We start from the raw sequence: 24,558 nt of genomic DNA, 5'->3' as shown, positions 1-24,558 counted from the left end.
ATTAGAAATCTCTGCACTTAATAAACAAAATAAGGATAATAATGACCAAAGCGCTATTTGGAACAGAAAACAAACTCAAGCAATGAATGTTTTGCACCAAATTCATTCAAGATTTTATTAAACTCTCACTTAGATTATTAGGCTCAGCTTGCTTTTAATTTCACTGACCTCAATTATTCAAAACAAAAGAATGGTGGGAGGAGAGGAGAGAAGAGAAAGGGGGGAGAGAGAGAGAGAGAGAGAGAGAGAGAGAGAGAGAGAGAGAGAGAGAGAGAGAGAGGGAGAGAATGAATATGAATGTTGGTCATGTCACACACAGGCTTTCTACATTCTTCACATTGCAGACCCATCTACAAAAAGGAGGAAGAAGATCTAAAAGGAATGAGTGGTTTTTGCGGGTTCAGGGGATGGAGGATTTCTCTACATAAACAAGAAGGTTTGGATTGGAAGTCTGCTAAAAAAAATGTTAGAGCTGACCACAAGGTTGTAAATCCACAGACTGGAGGGAGGAAACGAGAAACACTGCAAGCGACTGAAGTGTGTGTGGCTGCAATGTTTGTGGGTTAGATGAGAAACAAGCGCTGAGTGAAACAGAGAAGGGGGGTGGCTGGTGTGATTTGTTTGGTGTTCAGAGCCAATAGAAACCCCAGACTGTGCTAATATCCCCACGCAGCGCCGAGAGCAGCCAGAGCTCAGTCTCCGGGCTCGTCGCATCTGCAGGCGCAGCAGCCGGGCAGCGGCCAGGCTCCCGCTCTCCTGGCTCCGCGGCGCGCTTCGCTTATGGGCGTCTGCTGGAGCCCGACTGCGGTGGAGCTGAAAGCGGCAGCGGGAGACCAAACTTAGACCCCTCTGTGGACTGTGTAACTCAAAGAAAGGAGAGGGAGAGAGAAGGGACCCGAGGAGAAGGCTGCCATCACGTCATTGCAGGTACGCGGCTTGTCACGACTCAGCTACACGCGGTTTCTGATTTCTACCTTTACAAGGCACTTGTAATAGATGGACCTTGTTCCGCGGCTGGTCAAGGTAGACAGCCCTGAGCCATTGTCTCTCCTGGTTCTCCCCAAATAATCAGAGCTGCCAGCGTGTGTGCTAGGGCCACAAGGTTTATTCACCTATTGAATTATGCATAGGTGTAAATCAAGGACCTTTAAACTTGGCTGGGATCTCTTTCTTTTAAACATCAATACCTGCATGTTGCCACACAACCTACAAGAACCTCTTGGGGACCTCCATTGCCGTGATGACCCATGGCAAGTCATACATCTAATTATCAGAAAGCAGTCTTTGAACATTCCCCACCTAGTATCAGGGTAATATTCTCCCTCTAAGAACGGGAACCACAGTGGACTTGAGCACAACTTTGATTTTGAAAGCATATGGCCAAGGTAGACTAGGCTCATGAATGAAATATCATTGTATCATTATGCTACTATTGAAGGAGGACAAGAGAGAAGGAACATCCATAGGTTTACATGTGATGGCCAGTAATTCTTCCTGGGCACTGGTTTTAATTTTACTTTGTGAGTTAACAACACATTGATATTCTGCACCCCCAGACAGGATGAGTTCCAGGCTCTCATACATCACTATGTTAAAAAGTTACGAATTGAAGAACTAAGTAGTAAATATGATACTTGAAAGGACATGTCAGTCTTTCGTTCAATCTTATTCGATCCCAAACTGGTAAGCTTCTGTCTGTTTCTTTCTTTCCTTTATTTTTGAGACACAAGTTTTGTAAAAATAAGTAAATAAATAAAATAATAATCTATTTTCCTGGAATTTCATCACATTTAATTCAAAATTTTAAAGATGGTTATGCAACTTTTTCCCCGTTGATTACTTGTGATTAAATTAACATTGCTTAATGAGTTCAGTCTTTCTCCAGAAAAGCCAGAGGGAACTAAATAAAGACTCAATTAAAAGACTGGTCTTGCTCTGAGCAGTCCTCAGGTACTGGTATTGAACTGCCCCGAATTCCTATAAAAAGTGACTTTTCTGCAATGGAGACTATACCCAGATTGGGATCCCAGTCAACAACAGAATGTCACTGCAGCAGGTGTAGGAGCAGTCAAATATGTTATTGTACATTGAAATAGTACTCAATGAGTTCTTAGTGGACCCAATCCACGCCATTCATTGATAATTCACAATCAACCCACGATTCAGTGGTACCTGATTTTCAGAGTGATTCTTATCCCAAGACTTGCCCGACAAGGATGATAAGGAAGTTATAAGATGAGTATTTATTTTACATACAGAGAATTTATGTTAACCTGTTTTTTATCAGATGAATGTGTCTTTCCTCATTAAGGGAAATGCATGCTTGGCTATACCATGGAGCTCATTTTTACCCACTGACTGATGTGACTGATTTAGCACAGTATTTTTTGGCATCATGATAAAGAATATATTTGGTCAGTTAATATTATATTTAAGAGAGAACATTTTAATTTTATACATGAATATTTTACTACTCTTACATCACAAAGGAAACTGATTGCAAAGCACCTATTCAAATAAAAGCAATCAATTGACTCAACTAAATTCTATCTGTAGTCACAAGAGTAGTCTTGTATTATTATGAGAATTTGTCAATCTTCTACAAATGTAATATCTAAAGTAAGTTAGAGCCCAATAATTCTCTCTTATCATTCAAACTCTAAAGCATTGTTGGGCATGTTAGTACTGACTGACTGATTGTGAGGCCAAATATATTCATTTTGTAGAAACACTGATGACTTTTCAAAGATAAATACAATGTTTTGATTATTCATCATTTCATGTTATCATTCTTCATTGAGGGAGGTAATCAGATGTTCATGCTCTATAAATTTTAGTACAGGCAGCCAGAATATTAGATACCTGAAAGTTTGGTAAAGTTTAAACTAGGTACCTGCTTTAAATCTCTCTAAAGTAAAATACCTCTTCTTTAACCCTCGTCTAGTGCAAAGGAATGAGTTAAGAGCCTGAGTCTGGGCCCTGAGTTCTTATGGATATGGAGAAGATTGGCCCAATGGGTCAAGGACAAACACTGAGAGGCTACAGAAGCCTCATAGGCACAGGATGATTAGGCCGGCCACATTTGTACTCCAGTGTTCGACAATAATTGTGCTGGGCTGCAGGCAAAACTTCAGTATCAGGTTCTTTAAGTATTTAGGAGAATACTAATGAATTATCTCAGCTAGGGAAAATGTCCCCAGTATAGGTTTAGGGCAAGTCCCATAAAGGGCTAACATATAAGACAAATTGTTTAGGAGGCAAAGAGGTGCCATTGTAAATTAGATATATGGTATTATCTGCTGGGTTTGTGTCTTTGTTTGTTTTGTTTGATTAGCTGCTTCTCTTCCTGTACATAGTTCCTTTGTCTTTGTGAATTGGATATGTTGACCTAGTAATGTGTGTTAATTTTGATCCCGTCAGACCAAAATAGTCCTCAGACTACTTATGTGAAAACTGACCCACACTTCAGCCTGTTTCCCATCACCACCACCTCTAGGAGGGAGGATGTCTTTGGCCATCACATCAACAGGATGCAGCCCTCGGTAGAGCACTGATTTGTAGAGTGGAGTCCCAGAGGCATGTGAGAACCAAGAGGATGGGAAATAAGAGGGTTGAAGCAATAAGAATAGGAAGTGAGATGATGTAATGATGGGCATCCTTAAATATAAATCCGGAAGCCAGAGGAATAGTGAGTTTATTTCCTCAGATTAGCTTCAAGTATAAACGATTGAGGAGATGTCCTGAATATTTTAAACAAACTCCTCCGTGTTCACAGGTACATAACACCCAGGTGTGGGGCCATAATAAACACTTCTGATATGCAGTAACACTCCTGTATGTAAAGCCAGGAGGGGGCAGTATGCAAACTCTAAAAAAAGTAATGCCTTCTCTGGTCCATGAGGGGATCTAGTCTCCAAATGGCTTAAGAGTCTCCAACTTTATGTACCTTCCTTCCTTTGAAGAGCAGAGTTTATAGTCTTAATAAGGGATACACGATCCAGAAGGAGTTTTTAGTTTGCTTCCAGAATTGGTGCTGCCTGGCAAAATGAGGAAAACAAAACCCTATTTAACAGTGAAATCAATTTCCCTTTCTTTTAATTAGCTTCACTCTTCAATTATATGCAAGTGTCAGAAGTGAGAGAAAGAAAAAAGAATACAGAAAAAAGGGAAAGGAAAGATCAAGGTTTCTTGAGTTGGTTCTCCATGGGAAATGTTTGTGCACTACTTTATCAGTAGACCCAGCATTTATTTTAAACACATCTCAGGACTGCAGAGATGCATTTTGTATACTGGCAACCAAGGGTATCTTCAAAATCCTAGAAAATTAAATTTTGAAAGAGGGAGACTTCTCTTGTGGTAAACAGAGTCTAAGATGTGCTAAAAAATAAAAATAATGTGTCCACTTATTAGAAGCTAAGAAATATTTAAACCTAGTTCATCCTAAATCTAATTCAACTAGAAGTTTTCAAAGTAGGGAGAATTATTTACTCTTAAAGCGGGCACCCTATGATGGGCAGTGATGGCTTCTGAAAGGTTCCTCGTCATTTAGCTAAGTGGGAGATGTTAGCTTCAAGGGCACTCTCGAAGCAGTTGCTCTGCTATCTTTGGTTCAATACTGAATGTGAGGACCTCAGAAGAAAGCTCAGAGAGAGCTTTTGAAACCCTCCGAGAGGCCCAGAACAAAGCATTCAGGGGAAAAAACTAGTACTGAGAGGAGAGGGGAGAAGGTGAAGCATTGGGTTGGGGATGGATGCACTGGAGAGAGGGAAGTCAGGATAGTTTTATCAAGAAAGAGTGATTCCAAGACTTATGGGTTGTGGATTCCAGAAGGCTTAGAGACCAAGAACTCAGCAGTTGCATGCATGAATGCGGCCTTGAAAACTCTGATTTCTACTTTTCTCTGGTGCCATTTACTCTGCTGGGGGGTATGGTGCCCTTGAATTGAAGCAAAGGGTTTTTTCAAGGACAAAGTCAAGATTCCTTGGTGTCTGGGAGGAAAGGGAGGTCACTGTGTCTCTCCCATTTTCAACCAGATTAGCCTCCTCTGCATTCCCGTTCACTACCTGGAACTACACAGCACTCCTTCCTGGGAAAGCTTGGGTCAATGTGAGAGGTCCATCTAAGCTCCCCACGCAACGAAATCCAATGTTGCAATAGAAGGTATTAGCAAGTAAGAGAGGGAGAAATATGTCCTAGAGCCTGAGGGTTATGGGGCCATTACAAGATTTATCACCCAAAGTCTAAGACCATAAATCTCTACTGCTGATTTTCACTTTTATTCTAGCACTTTTCTACTCTTTTCAGATAGAGAAATTTGGGATCCTATCTCCTTTTTAAAAAAAATTACTTTCCAGTAAGGTAAAATCTTGCAGTTGAAAGGAAACTCTCTTGAAAGACATGTAACTGATTGAGAGTAAAACAGGGCAAGTTAGATCAGTATCGTGGCAGATGCAATGACCCTCATAAGAAGACACACTCAAGGGCATATTTCGCTAAGAAGTCATTTCTGAATTATGCATGAGAGGGAATTAGAAGCAAAGGACATAGATGGCTTGTGGAAAAGTCTCTGAAGGGGAGTTTTCGGGGACATGAAGCCAAGAACACAAATATTCTCAAACATGACTTTCATGGAATGGATTAGGTTCCAAGTTCTTCTCTCCTATAAGTTATTTAAACAGCAAGAGAAGGAAGAAAGAACACACTGAGCAGGGGAGCACTTGACTCACTCGTGTGAAATGCTGAGTTGACTTTGTCTAGTACAAACATTGTCTGCATTAAAATATTATTATACGTGGCTGTACAGCTGTGACTCCAAGGGCTGAGAGGAAGCTAATCTTATCATCCATGGAAAACAAACCACCTTTCTCTGCTTTCATGCAATTATAACATGAACACTGGTTAATGCATTATATTTCTAATTATAGTAGCAATGTTTTAGGAAAGTTGATAAATGTGTGACATCGTACTTACAGTTAATAAAAATCCAGGCACTCTATAATGAGCTTTCTCTACCAGCTGCCTTTGATAGAAATCTATATTTCATTAAAATCTCAAGTGATTTTTAATTTTCCCTTATTAATCATTTGAAAATGTCAGATTCACCTAACATTTGTGGAATGTGTAGTGTGTGCCAAATTATAGTAGATATATTGTGTGTATGAACTAATTCATCCTCACTATAAACTTGCAAGTTTTTAGGAAAATTGCTTATAATCATAACATTGGTTATTGGATAGCTGAGAATATCATGCACAGTCATGCATTCCAAAGGTATCTATTGGGCTGGGGTTGTGACTCACTGGTACAGCACTTGCCTAGTGTGTGTGAGGCACTGGGCACCACATATAAATGAATTAATTAAATCTTAATTTGCCCATTGACAACTAGAAAAAATAATATTTAAAAAGATATCTATTAAGCATTTGTATAATAATAATAATAATGCAGTTATTACTAGCATAGACCTTTACTAAATGTTTACATACAATCTTGTATTTAATTCCTATATAAAACAGTTATTCACATATGCAAAAATAACAAACATCTTTCTATAGCAGTAGCCCATTATACAATGAATGAAATTGTATATATGGTTTCAATCCTGATTGAACATTATTGATTGAGTTAGTGACTGATAGACTAAAAACACATGAAAAAATGTTCACCCTCAAACCTACTTGGAAGCAAAACAGATCTGTGTTAGTCTTCATCCCTCTGATAAAGGCATGCTTGATGTCTGGGGCCATATCCCCTGCCCAAAGAGACCCCTTATTGTTCCTTATGAAAGATTTTGAGCAGTAAGGAAATGTGAAATATTCAAGACCTCAATACAACAAATGTTATGGAAAATACACTTAAAGCATCTCACATCTATGAAATCAGATAATATAAACTTTGGAGAAAGAGACCAGAAACATTGTTTTGTTTCAGAGTCAAACAGCATTAAGAATTTTTTGACTTGGAAGAGAGTTAACTGGTTATTATGAAAAATTCTTAACCTAAGAAACTCAGGAGACTTGGGGTCATGTTCCCTTTTTCACAGCCTTCAGGAAAGCCTGCAACCTCTCCTGAGTTCACTCTTTACAAAGAGAATGTGGAAGCAGATCCTCCTGCTTCCAGCACTAAACATCAGTTTTGCTTTCTTCCTTTAATGTAAACAGTTGACTCAAGAATGACTATTAGCCAAACATTTTACAGGTGTCATCTGACCTTTACAAAAGTCCTACTACTATCATCATTATTATCCCCATTTTATGATGAGATGTTCTAAGACCTAGGGCTTTCAAAAAGTCACACAGCCAAGCAAGTTCAGGAACCAGATCTCAAAGCTACTTCCTCCACCTTCCCATAGTATGCTTCCCACAGTATGCTGGCCTTTATTCTTTTATTCATGAGTATATTGAGAACATGCTTTGTGCAAACCACCATGCAAGGATACAGGGCATCATGCTGAAGAGGACAGGTAGAGACTTTGAAAGAGCTTAGAACCAGTGGGAAAAACCGAGAATTGTCTAATAATTAATCAGTATTTTATGGGTGCTATAATCCAGAATAACTCTGAAAAATTTATTATTTTTGCCTTACTACAAAGCTGTTTGACAATGTAAGTCAATATAAGACATTGTAATAGCTAAAATATTTTCTTTACACTCATTTCAGGGTCTTTTCCCTCCAGTTTAATTGCTTTAGGTCTTCCTTGGGTAATTATTTTGTATATCTTTATATCTTTCACTAAATTTTAAGCTCTGCTTTGAGGACAGAAGGGCTATTCTTGTTCAGCTTTTTATTTCCTGGCACAGATAAAGTGCACAATGAACTTCATCTGATGGAAATCTACTGAGATCTAGCTATATCTCATTGAGAGCTAGGGTTGGAGACTGCTGCTTATCAGCTAGAAGACAATTTTCAAAAATATCTTAAACACACACATCTATCAGAGGTTAAACAAATGGACGAACTCAGTCATTCATCCTGGAAGTTTTTTCTTTTGGTCTTCTTTACTTGTCTCTTTTGTACTGCATTTCCTTAGTGGTTTGAAATGATCATTTCGGTACAAATGTCAAACTACCATTAAAAATCAATTAATTTCCTTAGAAAAACTTACCACTTGGTTTTAAAATATTAAATCAAATATTTTTACTTAGTTTTCCCCCAAGTGAAAGAAAACTTTCCTAATATGTTGGAAGATTCCCAGGTATCCCTGAAAAATTTATCCCTCATATCCCATGGGATGATGTGGAACTGGCCACAGCAATCTGTGCATGCTAACCTTCAGGGATCATCCTTTGGCGAGCAAATTAATAATTCCTGCCCAAAAATTATGGAAATTCTGGAAAAATGTTATTTTGGGGGGTTGAAAGTCTTAGGAGAAGCAAAAGAGACAGGTTTTAAAAATTTCTCTAATAAGTGTTCTTTCCTTTGGTCTATGAGATTCAGGAAAATCTGTGATCTTGGACAGGAAAAAATTGTGTCCTTGGATTCTGCTAACCTGTAACTGATATGTTTCATTCCCTCTAGGTATAATGAAAAAAGACACAGTAGTTACTAGCAGAACCATGGTTGTATCACCAATAGAAGCATAACCTATTTTCATATCACTTTATAGTTGATACCAATGTCTCAAACATATCACTTACATTTATCACTATTTCAAAATTATGGTACTTACTGTAATACTTGCTTCTAGATCCTTTTAGTGCATTATTAAAAACCAATATAATTCTATATTATGCTTTGGGATGTGTGTTTGTGTGGGTGTGTGGGGGGTGTGCGTGCATGTATGAATGTAAATCATTGCAATATTGTATACCTTTCTGATTTAGAAACCTTATTTGAGGAGTCCTTAGGCTTCATTAGACCCAAAAGGGGTTCATAGACAACAAAACATGAATTTGCCTTATTAGATGGCAACTTTTCCAACACCTGAAATTGCCCCAAATGCAGTGGGTCCCATGTGAGTCAATAAAGTTTGTGCTGGAGTCTGGGATGTATAGGATGCAGTTGAAAGGAATCAGACATGCTTTATGGAGTTTGGCCTTGTTGGTGCCTCCCAACCCTGAGGCTCTCTATGCTCAAGACAAAGAGAAGACATCTCTTTCCTCTGCTGGTATTTCCATTGTTTAAGACAAATGACTTCTGTAAAGAGGACAGAGTTCCTGAGGATATGACTTATGCCATATACAAAAGTTTAATGGTCGGTCTCAAACATTAAGAATTTCTCATTGGATAATAGCATTGGGAGACTAGGCCACAGTTGTCAATGGGGTATCGACTGGTGCTCTGAAGAGTCAGAGCCAGTCTTCATGGGGTTCCATTCACGGCTCCATGCTGCATTGGAATTCTCTTTTCTTTTCTCCCTCTTCTGTATTGCCAGGTCTTCAAGGGACTATTATACCTTCATCTTTTAGTCTCTGATACATTATGTGATACCTGAATTATGATGCTTAATGTTTGGCAAATGAGTTAATGAAGAAAAATGTCCCTGCAGGGGTCACTGTTGTATATAACCAATGACATGTACCAAAAAAAAAAAAAAAAAAAAACCAAGGAAGAAAAAAGAAAAATATGAGAAAGAATACTTCTGATTTACTCAGTTTAAGTATCATCATGGGATGGGGTGAGGGCGAACATTAATCCTATGTCTTCATGTTGAGTTCTGGACCACCAAGAACCCAAATAAAACCTCAGAAAGAATCATGTAAATGGAAACAAACAGCTTCTCCTGTTCAGCCTCAATGGAAGCATTGAAAAGCAAATAGCTTCAAAATTTCGGGAGCCTTGCAGGCTCTAAAGATTTCTAGGGAGGTAAAGTTGTTCTATTTGGGATTTAGCTGAGGAGGAGTGAATTTCTTTTTTATTAGCAGATGTCAAGAAGGTTCTGGCAAGGTCCTCTTTATTCTCCTATGGTGATGGAATTTGTTTGGAAGTATTGTTTATGCTAGGAGGAGAGTGGAAAGGGGTGATAGAGAATTTACTGAGCACTTACTGTGTACAACCTCTGATCTTTTAACATGTAATATTTCATTAGGCTTTTATAATTTTTCTTGAAGTAAGTTCTGTTATCCACATTTACCAAAAAGGACTGAGGCTCACTGAGGTCCAATAAATTTTCCTATGTCACACAACCATTAAGTGGGCTAAGAAGCAATTTTGACAGAGGGTGTAAGAACTCCCAAACCACAAAACTCTGAAGGACTGCCTCTTCCCTTAAGAACTTTAGCTCTATCTCCTCATATTGACTTAGTTTTCATACTGGAACCAGGAAAAATAAGTCTAGGTAGGCTTTATGGGTGTAGTAAAACACAAAGCCCGTGTACACTGCCAGTTTGGAGCACAAATTTTGAAGTCTGATGAACCGTTTTCCATACTATCTTATTATTAGCATTACTACTGCTACTTAGTAGCAGTAATCCTCATCTAAACCGTACAATGCTGTTTTATAATTAAATGACACAATGCTTTAAGCTCAGCCATAAAAATATACTTGTTTTTGTTCTTGTTCTTGTTATCATTATTATTTTGCAGGCTTTTGATATTAGTGGATTGGGACTAAGCAGCAAAGGTCTTCAGAATGAATATCTGTGGAAGCTTGCTAAAAGAACAGTTCATTACTATGAATATTTGGAATTGAGACTTCAAATCCATTTTTGTGAACTGAGATAAATAAATTGCAGCGTTTGGGTCTTATTTATCTTTGAGATGAAAAGAATAATTATTTGGAGGAAGAGCCAATCAAGTACTCTTCACAGAAACCATTATTCATTCCATAAATATTATGGAGACAGACATAGAAATGACTTAGGAGATAAAAAATATACACTATGTTTTCAAGGAACTTAAAGTTCCCTGATGAGGCAAGACATGCATGTTAACAAGGAGACAAGGTAAGGACATGCACAAATAAAAAGTCCTGAGTGTTTGGAGGACTGGAATGCTATTTCCAAGAAAGACTTCTTGTATGTTCCTGTGAGACCTAGGCAAATTACAGTGTGACACTTTCCATGATTTCCTTTTTTGCCTTCTTCACATCCATGATTCATTATGTGTTAGACATCTTCTAACTTCTAGAATTTTAGAACTTAGTCTCCTCATTTACAGATATGAAAGTGACAGCACAAATAATTAAGTGTTTTAAGACTGAAGATCATTTTGTTATCAAGCTAGTATTAGAACCCGGTTTCCTAATTCCCCTTCTGTCCCTTTTTCTACACACCGTGCTTCCCTATATGCCCCAACCATTAGACTGAGCCTAAACAACAGTACACAAAGGAAGTGTTGCAAGACAGATTTCACAGAAGGCCAAGGTGCAACCTACGACTATGTGCCAAGTTGGGGGAGAAATCATTTTTCTTTGGGGGCAACAGAAAGATTTCATAGAATTGCAGCAAAGTTTGCTGCTGCTGCTATAGTTATTTAATTTGGATCAATTTCTAACTGTTCATTGCAATAACAAATCCACCCAGAGCTGGAACTTCCCAAGGCTGATGTCAACTGCAATAGTACCAGTCATTTCTAAAAGCCCCACAATACCTTTGCTGGTGTGATGGGTAAAGTAGCCTTTGGCTCTTCTCCCAGGTTTCCAAGTACTGTGGTGCCTTTTGGTTTATCTATTTGGTCTTCCTCCTTTCTATTTGTATCAAGGGAGTTATGATGGATCATTTCTATAATACATGTGCTTAGTTTTTTCCCAACTCCCAAACTGTCTTCTCTAGTCCAAATGCCCCATTTGGACTGGTTTGTTTGATCATGCTTAGAATTCCTGTAACCAGCAAATGCAACCTTTGGACAGGATTCAATATGGAACTGTATCTGTGTCAGAATCTATCCAGAATCTTTACCTTCTGTTTGTCAGAGCAAAGTTACTCCCTAGAGGGAAACATCCTATGCCCTTAGGCCATGCTGTTTTATGTGCTCCTTGGTCCCTCTAGCCCCCTTTTACTTCTAGAACCATGCATGCACATACCAGACATTTACCTGGGACAGACACTCCAATAAATTGTAGATGAATCTTCAACTATTCTCTGTTGGATGAACAAGTAAATGACTGGTTAAATGGGTGGATGGATGGATGGGGCACATTAGTTCTCATCCATGGTGTCCCTAGAGGACTATGAGAGTCAGCAGACAGATGGGTGGATCTCTGTGAAGCAAATATTATCCCTTGCAGAGTCAAGCAGACATTTAACTCCAAAAGACAAAGCAGCAGGAGCAGTGCATAGATCAAGCAGTGTTTCCAAGGCAGAAAAGTCATACTCCATGACTACTTTATTTATGCTTGCTCTTCTACTCCAGTTGAGTTTACATGCCACTGACTTTGAGTGATTAGGCTGTGGAAAATAAAACAACCAGCTCTCAATACTGAGTTCTTTTAAATCCAAATTTAGAGCAAAAATTCTGAACTCTATTCTTGGAGTTGAATGAGACAGCATTGCTGATGACTGATATCTGAATAGGCACCATATGGATTTGTATAAAGGGAAGAAAATAATCCTTGGTTGTAAAAATATCTTTGGTCTTCATAAGTGTGATATGCACCCACATATTTATGTCAGGTGGTTTTGTTATAATGATTATTCTTGGACTAATAGAAAAATTTCCTTTATAGTGATTGTACATTTTCCCAGATATCAGTGTAGCATGCAAAATCCCACCACTTCAGAATTTCAAAAGATCAAAGCAGAGAGGTCATTGGGGTCTTTACACTCACTACACACCAGAATAATACTTTGAATACCAGAAGTCCCTTTCAGAACAACAAGATAGTGTACTTTCATTATTACCAAATTGCACTGTGAAATTGATATGCATTCCTAATTCTTGCATTAGATATTACTGTTGTTTCTTGATGGCAGTTTAGTTCAGAGTGTCTCCATAATATAGAAACATTGGCCAATTGAGGCCTTCAAGTTGTTTAGTCCACTGTTATCTACAGTGCTGTTGAACTGACTTTCTGCTTCAAATGACAGACAGTCAAAACTATCAAATAAACCCCAACTATTTATTATGGTGGCTTCTAATTATATAGGTATGGTTCATGACACAGACTCATATATCTTACTAAGGGAGGGAAAATATTTCTTCCACTTGTGTAACCCCTCAGGAGCTGGCACAGGATAATTGCCTAGAAAATATTTGGGGGATACACGAAAAGATGAAAAACAGAGAGAATATAGATTTAAAAGCAAGCTCTCTAATTGTTCAAACATAATAAAGTCACAGATGATACATCACATTGCCCATTAACTCTGAATGTGAGCCTTGTTTTGGCAGAGAAATGATTTGTGTACAACAAACATTTATTGAGTTTGTACAATGTGTCCAGGCACTGGGAATATAGACAAGAGTAAGATGTAGCCCCTGAATTTAGCAGCTCTCAGTCCACTAGAGAAACAAGTATGGAAACAAGTAAGGCAGCATTCAACAACGAGGGTGACCTTTCAGCAAAATGAAGTCGGGAACAGGGTGGAAATGGAACTCTGAAACCCAGTGTTAACTAGCTGAGATGACGAGGCCTGGTGTGCTCGTTCTCCACAGTTCACAGTCCTCATTTTCTCAGCAGCTTCATTTTTTGCTTGTTTGACAATAGAACAGTTCCATTGTGCAGTTCCCATCCAAATTCCTGAAAATAAAAGTAATGGATACAGTTGGTGGCAACTAAAATGTCCTGCTGGCTTGCCTGACTGTAGTTCAGGAGTCACCTTTGGTGCTCTGCACTCTGCAAGTTTTGGCTTCTGTGTTTTGCAGCACACCAGAGCATGGTGGTCTCAATCCTGGCTTTACCCTAAAGAATCATAACCATGATTCTTAAAGAAAAACAATTCTTGGAACCAAGCAAGTCACATTCAGATGTACTTCCTTGGAAAAATATAATCTAAGAAGAGAATTCACCACAGTGAAATAGTGGTTGTCTTTGTTTCTGGTTTCCTAAATTGGTGTTGCCCAAATTTAAGTTCCCAAGAAAAGACGGTAAAGCAGGCTTGTAGTTTCCAGCTTTTATTTACTTGTGCACTGGCCAGAATGTAGGATAAAGAAATTGACTACTGAGAGGTCAGATCCATTTCTTTGTGCTATTTTTCTCTCCCCACATATGCACAAAGAGATAACCAAATTGTTTGTTTTGCAATCAAAATGCAAGTTTGGGTACATCTACATGATTAGAGGCAACTAAATTGAAATCCTGTTTCATACAGGGGCTTACCTGAATGTTTTAAGCTCTGCTCAGTAGCCTGAGATGGAATTAAAAATAGGCTCAGTCACCTTTTTATATTGGGCAGGTGCACACAGAGATGACCTTTGGTAAATAGCAATGGGAAAGGAGAAGGTTAAGTAATGGTTTTGTATTTCTTTAACTTCTCCCTGGAAAAATAAATAGATCTTTCAAACATTGGCTAAGTTTTCCCTGCATAACAAATATTATATGAAAGGAATTGGTTGGATTTAAGAGTCTTCTTTATATTTAAAAGAAGATTCATTTCCCAAATGGATTCAGGAATGCCACTAATACAATTGTAAGAATGACAAGCAAAAATAAGGTCCACCATTCATTAAGCCCAGACAACAGTAGAATTATCTAATAATAACTGTTATCATAGTAGCCACAATTTATTTAGTGTTTATTATGCCAAGAACTGAGGTAAATCTTTTAAGTGTGTTTAAAGCCTCAGCAGCAATCCTGTAATCAAAGCATTATTATCCCTGTTCTTCAGAAGCCATTGTGTCAACTTATTTCCCCCTGAGCAAAAGTTAGGCCCTTTGCCTGCCTCCACAGCTCTTATGTATAACCTTCATGCTACACTATGAACTAGGCACATATTGGGTGTTCTATAAAGTCTCATTTAATTCTGAACACAAGCCCATAAGAGTCAGGTATTACTGTCGCTTTCATACAAATGAAAGTCCAAAGCCACACTGCCAATAGTGAGGAGTCAGAATTCAGACCCAACCTGGCCTTACTCCAAAGCCCATACTTCCCACCCATTCAATAAGCTATCTCCACACAGTTCTAAGACATTTTTACTCATTCCCAGATTGCCTTCCCAGGGGTTTTTCTGATGCCTGGAATTCCCTTAATAAAAAAAAAAAAAACCCTTATTCCATAATTTAGAATCTGATGTGAAAAGAAAAATATTACTAGTATATTTGAGAATTCATCCAAAGAGCCCTGGATTGCCACAGTCTGCACAGTCAGAAGCGGGCACAGGGGAAAATGGTACATGGAGAGGGGAGAAACACAACCCCAAGAGAGTAGAGCAGAAGTTAAGGAAAGGAGCTGGGGCAAATGATGAGGAAAACATTGACTTCACCTTGCTAAGGTCTAACTCAGCGTATTTTAAACCATCATCTATTTATATACATATATACGTATTGACATGTATATATAAGAACTTTGTTCAGAATATATGCATACATTTGTATGTATGTATATAAATAGATATGATTTTATTATAAAATTCCCAGAAAATATTATTATGTTATGTGCAAAAGAGCACATACAAATTTTTTTTTCAATTTGGATTTATTACTGAACTCTTGAATATTCTATCCATATAGGAGTATCTCAACACTCATTCTAAATGGCAGGAAGAGTTTCTCAGTTCAATTTCCCTATCATCTAAGACTCATATCCAATAACGGTCCTACTCTATTTTAGGAAAAGAAAGAAAAAAGAATGACCCAATTTTCATCCTTTCATTTTTATCATCAATATTTATGGATCATTTCTTCTGTATGAAGGACTTCAGTACCATGTAGTAACTGATCAATTGCCCCCACGATGCCTGCCAAATGTGGTTAAATATATTAAGTAGTGAGGAGCTTAATTTCTGGGAATCAAGCTGATGATATTCCTCTCAAAACTAGGGTGACCATAACATTTATCATCCAAACTAGACTGCTTTTCAGAGATTGAAAGAAGGTACTATTAATAATCACACTGGGATGGCAGGCAGAGGCTGGGCCACTGCAGGGCAAGTAAGGACATGGAAAAAGAGTGAAGTCTGGTATCTAAAGTAATGTCAGCCCTTTCAGATGACAGAGTCCTTGTCAAATCACATGTCATTTAATAGACACCGAGAACAATCACTTCTATTCATTTAAAAGCACTGAGAACCTCCACATGCCAGGACTAGACTAAGCCCAGTTGAAAAGATTCCCTTAAGAAGCTCACTGTGTAGTGGAAAAAGACACACAGGTGATGAACATAGTAATAGTAACAGTACTAACAAACATTCATTGAGATCTTTCCATGACACACACTCTGCTACTTGATATATGTTCATTATCACATTAAATCCTCACCTCATCTCATAAACTAGGTAACATAATTATGCTAGGTTTTCAAGTCAAGATACTGAGACTCAAAGAGGTAAACTTGTCCAAGGGTATCACGGTATATAACTGTGGCAATGTGGTCCAGGCCTCAATGTGGGGTTTCAAAGTTTGAGCTCATAGTACCATGCTTTACTACTTCCAGGTAGAGGATGTGAGGATGTGTGACGTGGGATGGATGAGAGTGGACCATGTAGAAGTCCTTACTCTTTTCAGCATGCATGGGAGCACAAGAAGGTGACAGTTTATATGACCCTTGAGGAGTACCCAGCATTTCATCAGAGAACGAGAAATGGAGTGGAGACATTGCAGGCAAAGTACCAAATCTCACAGCTTGGTGCATGGGCCAGGGGTGCAAATTTCTCCCTCACCACCATTATGTAAGAGGCAGAAACAGAACTGTGTGTTGAAGATTGCTTGTAGCAGGGAGACTATTAGTATAGAAGAAGGGGATGGAGAGAGATGGGAGGGGAGAGAAAGGGGAGCTAGTGAGGAGTGAAACCAGGTTGATCAAATGATGTTACATGCATATATGAATATGTCACAATTAAACCACTGTGCTGTATATCTAATATGCACCAATTAAAAACAAGATGTCAACAAATCCTATTTGTCAGAAGACATCAAACATTGGAGTTCTACCTTTGTGAATTTGAAGATGACCAAAAAGCATTATTTTAGTGACTTTCTTTAAAGTTTAAATATTTTTTATGCAAACACTTCCAAAAAGTAATGTTTACTTTTCCCAAATATTCAAAATTCCCCTGTTTGATGGTATCTCATCATGCCCACTAGAACAATAAAAATATTTATAAGACACTCTCTTATTTATTTGACTTATAAATAATATCTCACAGTTCTGATTGCATTTCACTGGAGAAATCATGAGATGAGTTAGTTATATTTCATTCATCTTCGAGGTGAGATTAATTTTAAAAGTTCTCTCCAAACAAACCTACTAACTTTATATATTTGCCCCTACTTAAAGGCATTTTGGTTCCAATATCAAGAAGGAGTACCTTTTTCCTTAGCATCAACCTTTAGAATTCTCCCCTTCATTCTCTAGAGTGAAGGCTCCCAGCAAAAACTTTTATATCCTTGGAACAAGACTGTAACATTTTATAGCTAATTGTAGAACCACAAGCTGAAAAAGTTATTCAAACATTTCAAATATGAACTTCATTCTAAGACTGAATTAAGAGCCATTTATTTTCTATCAAAAGCACACAAACAGTGCCAACTTGCAGTAAATCAGGACACCTGTTTGCCAGGGAAGGTGCCGAACCTACTAGTTTGGCAGCTGGAGTTGTTTCAAAAGCTGCTGAATAACCTCCAAAGTCCTCTTCTACTTAAAAAACAAAAACGAAAACAAAAAACTGACTTTTCAGCAAATCATGCCTTATGATCAGCTCTTGGGCAAACCAATTCACAGCCATCTGCAAAAGAGCAATCCATTTTCAAATCATTAGGAAAATTACCAAGCCTCGCACCTAATTGAAATAATGTCAAGAAAATGTTGGGTGGGAGATGTGGGGAAGAAAGAAAAGATGAGCCAGGAGGAAATTCCACCTAAATATAATGCATGATTAAGAAATGAATGCCAAAGATGTAAGATACTCTACCTACGTGGACCAGTAGGTTCCAGAGTCCTTGATCCCAACCTCTGTCATCAGATGCTGAATTTATCTAGGTGTAGCTCTAAGCAAGGTAACATCTTTGCAGTTCTCTAACAAATTCAGTCCCTCCATTCATTTCTTTCATTTAGTAAGTGCTTATTGAGCCCATTGTGTGTGCTCTGCAGAGCCCTGGGAATACCCTGGAGGATGGTAACTAAGGAGCCAATTGCAGTGGCAGAGGGTAAAAAATAAGCATGTAAATAATAAATACATGATTTTGTTAGTTGCTCTGTAGAAAATAGCTTGAGTGTTACTTTGAATTGAATGGGCAGGGAAATCTTTGAGGAAACGTCAGTTATAAAGAAATCAGTGAAAAAGTTGTAAGAGGCTGAGGAAAGAACTAGCACCAAAGCCCTGGGCCAGGAAAGTGCAAGGCCAGATGTTTTCTAGGAACTTCTAGAAAGACAAGTGTGTTCAGAACTTAGTGTGTAAATGGCAGTGGAACAAATGGAAGAGGGAAAGCAGGCCAGAGAGGCAGAGCCACAGCCATGATACAGAGCTCTGCTGTTACGGTATGCGAATGCTGTTCTCTGTTAAGCAAATGACTGAGTACAACACAATGCAGAGTATCTCACAAGAAAAGAAACACATCTTCAGATGATGCTCTAAAATACAAATGTAACTGTAACACTCTCCTGCTCACAGAATACTGTTCATCAGACAAACTGAAACTCCCAGAAAATGAGGGGAAAGCCCTCCCCCTAATTGTACGCACATCTCTTCCACCTCCCACCTGTAACCTGTGAGCCCATCGACCCACCTGACTGGAGCATGTATTGCATTTTTCTGGGTTCGTGCTGCTCCTTTCTCCTCCTCCCCCACCCCAACATCCGCCTATTGAAATCCTACCCATCCTTCCAGACCCAGCTTAAGGCCACCTGTTCCAGCAAGCCTTCCTTTCTCCCTCTGCCAGAATTTATCTTTCCTTCCTCTGTCCTCCCAAAGGACTTTGCACCTCTCTTAGAATGCTTACCACACTCGCCTGATACCATACTTATCCCTCTCTCCCATGAGTGCAACCGACTTTCTCTCCGAATAGCTGACAATTGCACATCGTCCTCCTATGTTGTGCTTTGTAGAAGCAGTTCACCTTCAGGTGCCAAAGAAAGTGAAGGAGATTCTGGGAAAATAAAAAAAAAGATGGAGTGGAGGGTCAGGAATGAACACAGGTATTAAATAACCACAGTCCAAAAATACTAGTATTTGTTTTGACTCAAGAAAAGAAACTACACTTTATTTTTGTAATTGTTCCGTCTTATCAGATATTGTTGTAACTCTCTTACTGTGACTTATTTATAAAAATTAAAACTTTGTTACAGGAATGGATGTATAAAAACATATATAGATAGAGATAGAGATCAGTACTACCTAATGTTAGGCAGGTAATATCCCCTGAGGATAAGAAGAAAGGACTACTACACTGTACATTTTAAAGTTCAGATTTCCTAAAATTAATTCAGGTTAGCATATTCATTCTAACTCAACTTTATTTTTGGTCATATTAGTTCATTTTGTAGGAGTATAATTGTCTAATCAGAAAACATAGGTTTTGACATTGGCTACTTCTAATTAGCTTCATGGTCTTGCACACACACACACACACACACACACACACACACATCAATCTCAAACTCAAAAATTGTACAATTGTTGCATGTGAAAAATAAAGAGGGTCTTAACCGCTCTGTTTCCCTGTCAATGTGTAAAATACCTTAAACCAGCATCACCACAAGCACATGAGTAATGTGATATTGTACCACAGCTACATCACCACTAGGCAATAGGAAATTTTCAGCTTTATGGAAGCACCATTGAATGTGTATGTGGTCCATTGTTTACTAAACATTGTTATATGGTGTGTGATTATATTTCATTTCGGTGACTAGATGAATTCCCGCAATATCTCTGCAACAACACACACAGGCCCCACCCTCACAATCTCCACTGTTGAAGTGACCATAACAGGTGCTAGGCTTTGGGTCTCCAGGAGCAGACACTGAGCCTAGAATTCAAATGCAAGCAATGCAGTGGAAAGTGTAAGGAACAAGGGTAGGTAAAGGGAGAAATGACCAGGTAGGAAAGCAGTCACTAAGTGGTGCATTTAAAACCAGCAATCACAATGAGAAAATGGCTTTTAAGTCACTGGGATGACAATGGAAAATAGTGCAAAGCACCTGACATTCATTCCTGCCTAGAGTGAACAGCTGAGCTATTGCTCCCCCCATGCCTGTCAGTCCTTGGTTTTAGAGTAACCCAGGGAGGACATGGCCTCAGGCCCTTCCAGCTCCTATGCATAAGGGCTCCCTGGGTTCCAGATGGCAGTTTAACTGCAGTCTTCTTCCATCAAGGAGGAAGGTGATGGCCCTACAGAGCCAGGTTGGATGCCAGAAATGGTAAAGAGAGGGGGGATCATGGTGGAGTGCTGATTACTCCCGCTCCAGCGGAAATGTCTGTCAGGCCGAAGATTAAAGATTACACTACCTAAGTGAGTTTGAAATGAAGCACAGGTAAAGGTAAAGTGTTTTTTTTTTTTTCACCACACACAAAAAAATATTAAGGATTTTTCAGTCTATCTGTATGATAGGATGCCATTCATGACAGTATATTTCAACCCAATCTAATAAGTCCATAAATATATCTATATGATGTAACGTAATGCAGCTAAGAAAAATGTATTTACATGGAAAAAGATCACAGAAGTGAAAACACAAGTTAAAAATTTTAGAACACAGGGGTGTGTAAATGTGCATAAAAATCTGGAAGAAAATATTTAAACAATGTAAATGTTAGCAAGGTTTGTCTTTGGGGAGTAGGTTTACCTGTGATTTTAATTTCCTGCTGATGTGCATTTTCTAATTTTCCACTAATAGACCTGGATGACTAAAAAAGACAACTTGAGAATAGGACAAAATAATCAGACCCCAAAAGAGGGTCAATAAAATAATCTTACTGAGAGTAAAGTCACTTTAATCCAGAAATATCTACTTGACATATACATTTTGAAGAGTTTTCTGCTGATTGCTTTGATGCCAGAAATATAGTAAGTTTTTTTTTTTCTTTTGCTGTAGTCCCTCATTTTCCAGTTTAATTCACTTTTGGTAGGAGTAGAAAACTGACTAGAACCCTGTAAAACACCCTCAACCATGCATTTTCTTTGCCAGAGGTTTCTTAAGCAGAAATTGAGTAAAAAGCTGAAATCAACACTTTTGAACTTTATTCTGTAAGCGAGATCTTATTTATAGCAACATTAATGCCTTTGCAATTCTCTGAAGGAAGCAACAGAGATACAAGAATGAAATACTACAGATCCCAATTTTGTAATCTCTGAACAGATTGGGTGTGGTTATTGTCCTTTTCCTCTGGGGTTGGGAACCTGATTCTTGTAACTTTCCTGGCTCACCTCTCCAGGTCCATTTCCTCCATTTCCTTTCTTACACACCATGTCAGGCACTAGGTAACCTCTGCTAGCATGCTTAGTCTGGACACATTTCTGCACTTGGAGAATTCACTCAACACAGAGGCATAAATAAGGGGGCCTATGGCTTTAAGTCCATTCAGTGAGAAGTCTCTCTGAAATCTATTTGTCCTTCATAGAGAAGAGAGTCAGCGTTTTCTCCTCCACAATGATCAGGAGAAAGTCAAATTAGATTAATTACCTAGAATAAAAATGGACTTGTACTTTTGCTAGTAATGGATTTCTAGTCCAGGCAGCTTTACAGTATTAATAGCATACTAGTTCTTGGCAGATGATAGTCATTAGTGAGCAAGTAACTATCCTCCGAGATGATTTAGCTTTGTCACTATGTAGTAATCTTTGTCTTGTTATTTGAGGCAGAGAAAATTTTCTTTAAGTCTTCCTGTGAAGCATAACAGCTTCTAGAGTAAGTCACAGAAAGGGCTTTCTGTTTTAATTGTTGTGGGGGGGATGGCTTTTATTTTTTTAATGTGGGTTCTGAATTAATATAGTAAAATTTTTTAAAACTTATTTTGAGGGCCCTAGTGGGAAACCTATTCTGAGAAGCAGCTCATTAGCAAATTCTTTTTAAATGTGCAAGCTTCTTTCCAAACTTCTTTCTCCCTTGTACTCTTAGCTCAGTGTTGTTCAAATCAAGGACTGGCCTTATTTATGGGTAGGGTAGGTTACTATGTATCCATTGCAAATTTTTGAAGGACTCCCTCAGTAGCTAAGAACTTTCTTTAATCCTGAGATTTCAGTATCTGTTAAGTACATCTACCCTGGGAGAAATAAGAGTATTTCATCTATTTAATGGCAGTCATTCATGCTAAGACTTTAACCCATTGGTCACAGCTGAGTTGCAAATGACAATTAGTCACAGACAAAAATGAAAGGTTACCCTCACACAGCCCTGAACTGTGAGCATTTGCCTCCTTAAACTTGTTGCAGTATGTACCTCCCTTGTTTCACCCTAATTCTGGCCCTGACTTTTAGGTTATGCTTTAAAGCACTTTCACCTACATCGTCTAATTTGGTTCTCACTACAAACTTAGGAAATAAAGCAAACACAATGACCTTCCCCTAAATTGATGGGGAATCTGAATTTTCTAATACAGATCTTGAAACTGATAGCTAAACTGTGACCAGAGCTCTTCTTGGGGCAGGGGGTTGGGACAGGCATTGCGAGGATGGAACTCATACGTGCTGGGCAAGCGCTCTACCACAGAGCTATATCCCAGCCCCAGAGCTTGATTTTAATGCCAAGCTCTGTCTACTAAATCATACTTCCCCCGTCCCAACCCGGAATGAAAGGAAAACCACAAAAATGGGAAGGAATTGTAATAAAAAGAGTGGCAGTAACAACAAACTCCACAATTATCACTCATTCCTGGTGCAGTCCTGTGTAGGGGAAGGGAAGGCCATCACTGAGGGATTTGAGGTAGAGGGGCAGCTTCAAAAACAGAGATAACTCAGAAGAAAAGGGAGATGAGCAAGATGAAGAGAGGAAGCAGGAGGGGGAAATGGAAGAAGGTGCCTAAGAAATTAACATAGAGTATAATTGGTCATGGGTAAAATTACAGAAGATAATCAAGTTCTAAGGGCCAGTATTAGGTACATTTGATGCCATCACATGAGGGGTAATTGTGGCAAGACTTTATTAGACAGGTAAATAATTTGTCCTTAGTTATCTGCCACATTCTAAGTTTTATCTAATTAATGGCTGCATTTTTATGTGGTTGTATAATTCTGATGTGTACATGGGTTGAAAGTATTTTCATTTTTGGTCCACATTTTTCTCCATGAAATTAACACATATTATACCATATAAGCAACATTTCCTGCCAACAAGGATTATTATTCAGTGTCACATTCCACAAATTGTACTTTCAAATGATGATTCAATGTAATTATAGGCAATATGCAGGTAGATACAGGAAATGATGATTCTAGAATTCACTCAGACAAAATGAAATTCTAAGATTCCATAAAAGAAAATTGCCATCATCTTCAAAAAGTGTGGTAAGAAGGAGAAAGAAAATGCAAGAGGTCTTGATACACAAAGTTTTAAAAGAAGTAAAAGTGTATTGTCAATGGAATCCAGAAATAGCTTTCTGAAAAGTAGATTTTGCTAGATTTTATTTGACCTTTGGAATCCAAAGTTACTTATTCAAAAAATAGTTGCCCCTTGGATCAAAGAGAATAAAAATATAAATAGATTTCTTTAAAAATTTTACTCAAATGAGAAATTAAGAATTATCTCAATCAAAATTAAATATGTATAAAAAGAAAATATGACTCTAATAATGTTCCTCTTATTGTGAATGATAGCAGTCGTTCTCAGAGGTCCTATAACCAGCATCATCAACATCACTTAAACACTGGTTGGAAAGACAAATCTAACTGGGTGCAGTGGTGCACACCTGTAGTCCCAGGTACTTGGGAGGCTGAGGCAGGAGGATCACTTGAGCCCAGGAATTAAGGTTTCAAGGTCAGCCTGGGCAGTATAGCTGGAAGTAAGGAAAGAAGGAAGAAAGAGGGAGGGAGGAGGAAAAGAGGGAAGAAGGGAGGCAGCCTGGCCATTAATGTGAAGAAACTTCATTAGATACTCTGAGGGTAGAGCCTAGCAATGGGGGCTTTAATGAATCTTGGGTCATTCCAAAACTTGAGAACCACTACATTATAGAATCACCTGGCAGGGCTGAATAGAAAACTGTTAATGAATTTACTAAATTATTAATAAAAATTCAGTCATCCCTCAGTATCCATGGAGGATTGGCTCCAAAAACCACTATGGAGAGCAAAATCTATGGATGTTCAAGTCCCTTCTATAAAATGAAATATTATTTGCATATAACCTACACACACACTCTCATGTCCTTTAAATAATTTCTAGATTAGCTATGATATTAATACCTCAAAAATGTATGTAAATCATTATTATGCCATATTGTTTAGGGAACGATGACAAAAAATGTTCAGTACAGATGAAGTTGAATTTTTTTTGAAATATAGGTGTTGAATATGCAGATGTGGACCCTTCAGATACAGAGAACCTTCAAAATCAAATTTTCTATTCCTCATGTATTCTATAGTTGACAT

The 24,558-nt window shown here is 38.3% G+C and overlaps 1 protein-coding gene across 1 annotated transcript in view; it reads left to right on the top strand.

Annotated features, from left to right (window-relative positions):
• Positions 1-596: 596 nt before the first annotated feature.
• The window catches only part of Grem2 (gremlin 2, DAN family BMP antagonist), a 114,902-nt gene continuing 90,940 nt past the window's right edge, over positions 597-24,558 (top strand). Inside the window, exon 1 of the mRNA XM_047519814.1 lies at positions 597-927. The gene's annotated coding sequence lies outside the window, so the exon portion shown is untranslated. The remainder of the gene's footprint in view (positions 928-24,558) is intronic.

Source organism: Sciurus carolinensis, chromosome 12 (assembly GCF_902686445.1).
Source record: "Sciurus carolinensis chromosome 12, mSciCar1.2, whole genome shotgun sequence".
NCBI classification, from domain to species: Eukaryota; Metazoa; Chordata; class Mammalia; order Rodentia; family Sciuridae; genus Sciurus; species Sciurus carolinensis.
Note: the sequence above shows the minus strand (reverse complement) of the source record. Positions and strands in the feature narration are given on the sequence as shown.